We start from the raw sequence: 6,411 nt of genomic DNA on the forward strand, positions 1-6,411 counted from the left end.
TAGTTAGCCATGCTGCACACCTGTTACTCTGTATTTGTCAATGATTCGGCACTCCTTCGGTTTTGTTATCCATTTTTAGACAGTAATGAGATCATCTGCACACTCCACAGAGCTCCAGAGTTACTGTTCATAGCAAAAGTGTAATGCTGTCCTTGGAGATTTTCACCTAAGACTGTGAGTGTGAGTGTGTAATGGATTTCAAAGTGTTTAAGTGTTCAGAGCACTCTACAGCCTGGTAAGGTGGCAAGTTTGAAAAGAGCAGCAGAAGGTATCAGTACTGTAGTGTAACTTGTTCTTTTCCTTTCCTAACAGTGAACAGAGTGCCGATTATTATCGACAGCTACGTCCACCCGGGGTGAAAGTAGTGTGGGAGACCATCAGGACCCAGCTGGTTTCCTTGGTCCAGAGGTTTGGAGAAACCTCTTCCTTTTCTTTCATCACAGCTGTCCTGTGCCAGATGTTCTGTTGACCCACTGAGAGAGGCGTGTTTGAGAAAGATCAGGAAGACTGAAGCTCATGGTAGGAATGAAGGAGGACCTTGTGAGCTCCACCAGCAGCTCCCTCACAAGGAACTGTTCACAAGTCCACTGCAGGCACGCCCCAGAAGATGGATAAAGGCAGCGTTTCATGAAGACACTGGAACCAATCTATCTTCATAACAGTGAGTTTTATCAACAGGTCATATGCTCTTGAGACATAGTCTGGCGATAGCGATTATACACAAATTGTGGGTGTGTTTAAATTGTAGCAGCTATGTGGTGTAGCTTATAGCAACATGTACTGTGTGCTCTGGATGCTTTGTAGGTGAAAGCAGCATAGTTCACTACAAAAAGCTTTCATGGTCAACATTTCTGCCTCTATAAAGCAAAAATGTATCAGGAATTCATAGATCAAACTTTATGAGTCCCTCGGGTGGGTTCAGCCTATCGTGCATTTTAATCTCCTTTCCAATAAACACAGAGTGACATGATTTGAAAGTTGAAATTGTTTCCAATTAACCAACTTGTTTCATTTGAGTTTATCTGATAAAAAAATGCTGGTAAGTAAGCTTGTTGCAGTATTGGATGTAAATTGTGTATGCTGCTGAAATATCTAACAGACCAAAATATTTTTCAGTGGTGAATGATATTAGGAAAACCCGTAGATCTTGTTTTCTAACTGCATTGTAAGTAGCAGACAATGAGGGATGGCGTTCAGCTGCAGTTAAAGAGGCTAATGTTTACAGCCGTACCCAAGCTGCCCCCTGCCTTTGGCCACACAGCTGTGTAAATACATTTGGCGAGGTGGCTTTTGGTCTGACTGTAGACTGAGTTTAAATGACAGTTGCACTTGCACTGGGTGACTGATCTCCATTTCCTGGACAGTAAAAGCAGGGTTTCCCTTCTTGGAGTTAGTCAAGTCAGATTTTAGGGTAAGTTAAAGAGGTTGTTGTCTATATTATGCTAAATGCTCATGCCTCCATGGATAATGCTGCAGTTTCCCAGACATGGATTAAGCCTAGTGCTAGGCTTAAAGTTGTTTAAATGGAGGTCTTCACTGAATTATTCTTTTAATCTGGGACTAGAAATAACCCATATCTGGGAAACCCTTTGAAAACATCTTTAGTAGGCATTATAAAAAAAAAAACTTGCTGAAGTGCATTTTTAGAATAATTTGAAACATGAATTCTGTCCATGATTACTTTCAAGCAGACTTCTTCTAAAATTGCAAGGGTCATAGTTGCCTCGGTCTGTCATAGCGTTCGATGTCTGTACTTTAGCCCAGACAGATCTGTGTTAAACCACTGTGAGATATTGGTCATCTGTGTGCTTGTGCAAGTGTGTCTGAAACTGGGGACCTGATCATAAATGTGTGTCTCCATTGAGCTACAAAGAAAAGTGCTTCAAAGTGTTGGTTCTGGCATATAAATGAGACAGACCCCAGTGAAATTTAACTGGGGTGATGGGTAAAAATGAACTCCTACCCACAGGAAGGCAGCAGCTCTGCTGTCTGTAGAGACAGGTCAGAGTTTCTACAGGCAGCAGCTCTGCTGTCTGTAGAGACAAGGTCAGAGTTTCTGACCGTCAATCATTTAGGGATGAAAAGTAATCTTTGCCTAAATGTAATAGTTGATTGCACTGCAGCACAGCTTTCTTGATGAGGAAGAGCAGCTGTGCTGTGATGTCAGCTTCAGCTGCCCAGCATGCACACCTGAAATGTTGGTGGTTTCAGTTGATGGGAAGAGAAAGCTATATCACTTTCAGCAAAACGAAAGGTGCTCATTGTCGATGTTCTTTGTTTTTGTGTCTTTATGCATATATTTCTATATACCTTCCATGGTTAGACTTTATTGTTTCTCTGATGTTGCTCTGATGGCCGTGACTTTTTTGATGGCGTCTTTGTTGCTGAATAGGGCTGCCACGATTAGTCGACTAGTCACGATTACAGTCACGACTGATTTAATAGTCGACGCGTGGTTTGAAGCTTTGTAAGATCACAAAAGACGCAGGAATAAGTAGTAGGATTTAAGAGTGTAATAACGGACTGAAACAGAAGATGGCAGCACTGCATGTACAAGGATGCCAGCTGCCGTTACGCTCCGAAGAAGAAGAAGAAGAAGCAGTGTCCCAGAATTCATAGCGCGGCCCTGCTCAGTTTTCAACAATGGCGGCAGCTAGTTAGTTTTAATATTACTCTTATTAATCTTTGTGGGTCACAAACTAAACGTTTAACATATTTTCAGGCGAGAATGTAGCTGTGTAAACCTCAAATATCTGCTCAGTTTATCAAGACACCGCATATTTTCAAAAGCGCTCCGACGTTTTCGGAGACGTCTGTTACCCACTAGCTCCAAAGCTAGCCGGGGGCAAGGCTCACTAGAGCCCGTGAGAACACCGGACTCCAGGCAAATCGTTTTCAAACGCACCACCGTCTTTCGCTACTCAGGTTGAACATATATAAGTCAGTTAGATAACTTAAAAATGTTATTGTTTGGCCTTTTTTTTTTTTTTTTTTAGTATTTTATTTGTTCCTGAGTAAATCGGTTTGGCTGAGATTAAAGTTATAGTTCATACACGGCCGAATAAACGTCAAGCAGACAACTGATTATCAGAAGTGTGAGATGTTCAGAATATACTCCGGTGTCCCGTTATATTTTAGATAGCAAGGAGTTTATTAAACTTTACCGAAACAATCTGTAAATCTCATTAAATTTAATAAACTATCATCTTGTCTTTATTTTTAGTTAGCACATACCCTAAACCAGGGGTGCCCAATCCTAGTCCTCGAGAGCTACTGTCCTGCAGCTTTTAGATGCATCCCTACTCCAACATAGCTGAATCAAATGGTTTGATGACCTCTTCAGCATGTCATCAAGTTTGGCAAAGGCCTGATAACAAGACATTCATTTGATTCAGGTGTGTTGGAACAAGGATGAATCTAAAAGCTGCAGGACAGTAGCTCTCGAGGACTAGGATTGGGCACCCCTGCCCTAAACACTTAAAACTGTAAGCTAATGTTATATAAGAGCAGATGCTGCTGGTGCAATAAGCTGTACGTTTTACGTCCAATGGATGCATGATCCGATTAGTCGACTAATCGCAAAAATAATCGGTGACTAGTTGACTATCAAAATAATTGTTTGTGGCAGCCCTAGTGGACTTTGATTCCAAGTTAATACTAGCTAGTGTTTCTCACTGGTTTTTGGGCGGTGGAGTAAAAGGGATTGGTTGCTGGCTGTTTGTAATGTTAGCCTTGTCTTTGCTTTCTTACAGGCAGGATAAAGACATGGTGATAAATGAGTGTGTGGGCCGTCTGCTGAGGACCAGGAGCTCAGGACACTCAGACGGGGGCGTCGCAGCAGGAGTCACCGCGCACCACAATCCTCTGCTGTTCTGAGATGTCACACTCCTGCCTGCACATAGAAACCACAGTGAAGTCAAAGTTCCACCTGCACCTCCACCTGTTCTTGCAACAGCATGAACACTGACAGAGGTGAGACAGCAGAAGAGTTTTTGTCTATTTTTTGTTTTGTTTTGTTTTTACTAAGTTAAGGAATTAAGTGAAGAAGAGTGATTAAATAAATTGTTTCTTGCAGTTTTGATTTAATGATTGTGTTTAGGATTATTTCAGAAACATGTTTAGAGGATCTTTGTAAGCCTGTATTTCCTTTAAAAGAAGGGAAGCACTTCTTCATTCTACAGAAAAGGTGACACATTACAGATGACTTCATAAAAACCACAGTGAGCCAGTTGGATAAACAGCAGCCTAATCAGACTTCTGCAGAGTCTCAAAGTTTTTTTGGAGTCTGCTTCTTGTGTCCAACAGGACGAATTCTGTCCATAAACAAAGGATTTGAAAATGTACCCATTTTTGTTTTCGTTTTACTTTGCTGATCTGACACCACTTGTGCCAAAAATCCGGACAAATGTCATTTGACCAAGGAGCAAATCTGAGCCAAATAGACTGATCATTTTTTTTCACGTGGCGTCTCATCAGAGGACACTTTTCCTTTTCCAAGCTCCTGTAGAACTGGCAGAAAAATCCTGGAAGCGCTGTCTGAATTCTGTTTCGAGACATGTAATCACAGACACATATTCCCTTTTTTAGCAGAAAGGTTGGCCTGTGGATAAGCAGTTCTGGTCTTGGACAGTGTGGGGAAGTGCACAACGTTGAAGTTGCGCAGTTGTGTCTTAAAGAGATTGAGCTTCACACAAAATGCTTTCATGTGCGCATAAAGTTGTGGTACAAGCTGCTCTTTCCCTTGTAGGCTCTTGTTCAGGGTGGTTAAATGATCAGTAAGATCATCTAAAAATGCAAGGTCTGCCAACCATAGAGGGTCATTCAGCTCATGAAGAGGTCGGTCCTTCTCTTTCAAAAATGGTCAATTTCTGATCTCAGGGAGTAAAGACGCTTCAGCACGGCACCGCGGCTTAGCCAGCGCGCCTCCGAGTGGTAGAGTAGATCCCCATATTCAGCATCCGCATCAGAAAGGAAAGCCTGAAGTTCTCCGTGGTACAGTCCACTTGCTCGAATTATGTTGACAGTTTTTACAATAGTGTTCATTACATCTCCAAGATTGACTGTCTTGGCACAAAGGGCTTCTTGGTGAACAGTACAGTGCATTTCAACAGCCTCACCTCCAGCCTCTTTCACCTCAGCGCACATCGTAGACGCCATTCCTTTGTGTGCACCCGCCATAGCTGGAGCCCCGTCTGTTGTATCTTCACACAGCTTGTCCCATTTAAGTCCCATTTGTCAATTGAGTCTGACACAGCTTCAAAAGTATCCATACCTGTTGTTGTGCCTTTTAGACTCTTAAGATCGAGCAGCTCCTCTGTAACTCCACGTCTTGCGAGGAGTTGGGCCACCTCATAGCTGGCTATTGTAGCCTTTTCCTGGACTTTTTGAGCACAAAAAAAATACTGTTGCTGACCCTGCAGGACAGCTACCATTTGCTTTACTTTCTGCTCTCGCTCAGCACCAGTGTAGGATGCATAGACCTGATGTTTGGTTTCATAATGACGTCGTACATTACACTCTTTCATAACTGCCACAGTTTCAGTGCAGATAAAACAGACACTTCCCCTTGGATTCTTTGAAGAAATATTCACTCTCCCACCGTGTCTGAAATTTTCTGCACTCACTTTCTACCTTTCGCTTCTTTGGTTCTGCCATGTTCAGTAACTTGGGGTAAATTTCTTCTAGGATTGTCCTTTCTGGTGGAGCAACTGCCTTGATCAACAGCAGCTCCCCCTGGTGTTAAAACTAAGAAGTGCCATACACTCAAGCAAAAGTTGAAGTGCGGGCCAATTAAAAATGGACCGCGGGCCGTAGTTTGGACACCCCTGCTATAGACATTAGCACACACTCCAACAGGTTTTCATCCTCTAGAGTCACTTGGATGACACTGAAAACACTACGTCCAGATAAACTCCGTGTATATAGTGTATTATCTTACAAAAAATACAAACAAATATAAAACAAGTATTTTATTTTCTAAATGTAATGCTTCCTTTTAGGAGGAAGGTGGAGGCGCAGCTCCAGCAGAGCAACACCAGAGGTGTGTGGAGAGGACTGAACACCATCACTGGACGGAGCACTGTGAGCGGAGGGGGTCCAGAGTCTGGAGACCAGGTTCTGGCTAACAGATTGAACCAGTTGTTTAACAGGTTTGATTCAGTAGCCCTTCCCTCCCCCATCCACCAGAGCTCGTCACACCTCTCTGCAACCCCCCACAGCACCGGGGACATGAAATGCACCTCACCTGTCCCCCTTTTCCTTCAACCACTCTACTGGGTCTAAGTCGTCTCCACCTGCTACGGCGGCTGAGGTCCTTTGGGGTGAACAGGACAGTCCTAAGGACATTTTATGACACTGTGGTGGCGTCTGCTATTTTCTATGCTGTGGTGGAATGGCAGAGAGGGACGGGGG

The 6,411-nt window shown here is 43.2% G+C and overlaps 1 long non-coding RNA gene across 1 annotated transcript; it reads left to right on the forward strand.

The window, feature by feature from the left end:
• Positions 1-405: 405 nt before the first annotated feature.
• LOC112845069 (uncharacterized) lies at positions 406-6,042 on the forward strand. Its single transcript, XR_003217872.1, has 3 exons — positions 406-661; positions 3,753-3,972; positions 6,000-6,042. It is a non-coding gene; the product is annotated as an uncharacterized LOC112845069 (long non-coding RNA).
• Positions 6,043-6,411: the final 369 nt, after the last annotated feature.

The sequence above is a fragment of the Oreochromis niloticus genome, unplaced genomic scaffold, assembly GCF_001858045.2.
Source record: "Oreochromis niloticus isolate F11D_XX unplaced genomic scaffold, O_niloticus_UMD_NMBU tig00002836_pilon, whole genome shotgun sequence".
NCBI classification, from domain to species: domain Eukaryota; kingdom Metazoa; phylum Chordata; class Actinopteri; order Cichliformes; family Cichlidae; genus Oreochromis; species Oreochromis niloticus.